Source organism: Rattus rattus, chromosome 5 (genome assembly GCF_011064425.1).
Source record: "Rattus rattus isolate New Zealand chromosome 5, Rrattus_CSIRO_v1, whole genome shotgun sequence".
NCBI lineage: Eukaryota > Metazoa > Chordata > Mammalia > Rodentia > Muridae > Rattus > Rattus rattus.
Window position 1 is genome coordinate 90,107,581 of NC_046158.1, and position 1,187 is coordinate 90,108,767.

The window sequence follows — 1,187 nt, forward strand, 5'->3', positions numbered from 1 at the left end:
TTAATGGGCTGGTTGCTTCAAGTCTGAAATAAATTTTAAATTCTAAATATTTGAAGCATAAGACTTAATTAAATCCACAGGGACATAATTTCTTCACCATATAAAGAGTGGTATTTAAGAAAAATTCAACCAGTTGATAAGTTATAACACCTAAACTGGGGAAATTATCTTTCAACTATATAAAAATGAAACTAAACACAGATTTATGAAATTAAGCTCATGGTTTTATAGGAGTGGTCTGTGCATTCATATGTAAATATTAAACATAGAACAATAGCAAGCAGAAGATCTTTTTTAGCTTGATCATTATGTCTCAGTGGCTTATAAAAAAGTGATTCCTAAACACTTTTTTTATAGAGTTTGCAAATGTGACTCTTTCAGATTCCTTGCACCCCTGATCCATTAGAAGCTGCATTAATTTAGAGATTTAAGACATATGAAGATGCAGCTTTGTTACAATTATTTCCAACATTTTACACAACACACACATACACTCACACACACACACACACACACACACACACACACACACACACACACACACACAGAGCTCCTTCTGATATTCTCTGTCTTTTCAGGCCCCACATCTTCTACTCTGAGGGTGGTGACAAATCACTCAATACTATGGTCAAAGGTACATTTTATTTCCCCATAATTCTCTTACTGAATATAACATCAACTATATAGTATGAAGAAATATGAATTTCCAAGAGAAATCTGAACAAGAGTCTTCCTGTTTTTCTAATTTTATTTTTGCCTTTGGAGTTCTAATTTGGTAAATAACAGAAGGCATGAAAATTGTTGACTGTGAAAAGAAGCTTGCCTGGTTATCCTCTTAATTATTTCACAGAAGCTGCATATAATGGAGGGAAAAAGCCATGTAAAAATATATATGTTTGTTTAAAAAATATTCCTTCACCATCTACTATGATTTCAACCTATTAGATATTTGAAAACAATGAGGACAAAGGACACGGTCCTAGAAAATGATTACTGTAGGGGTGGCTGGAGGGAGAAATAAGGTGATGTCATTCAGTAAAGAGGAATTAAAATATACTAATGATTAATATGGGAAGGAGAAATTTGAGAGATTTTACTTTGAGAAGAGCAGGGCGATCTAATGGAAGGCCTTTTGATAGAACAGAACAGAACTTAAACTGTGAACACAGAGCAAAACTTGGATAAAA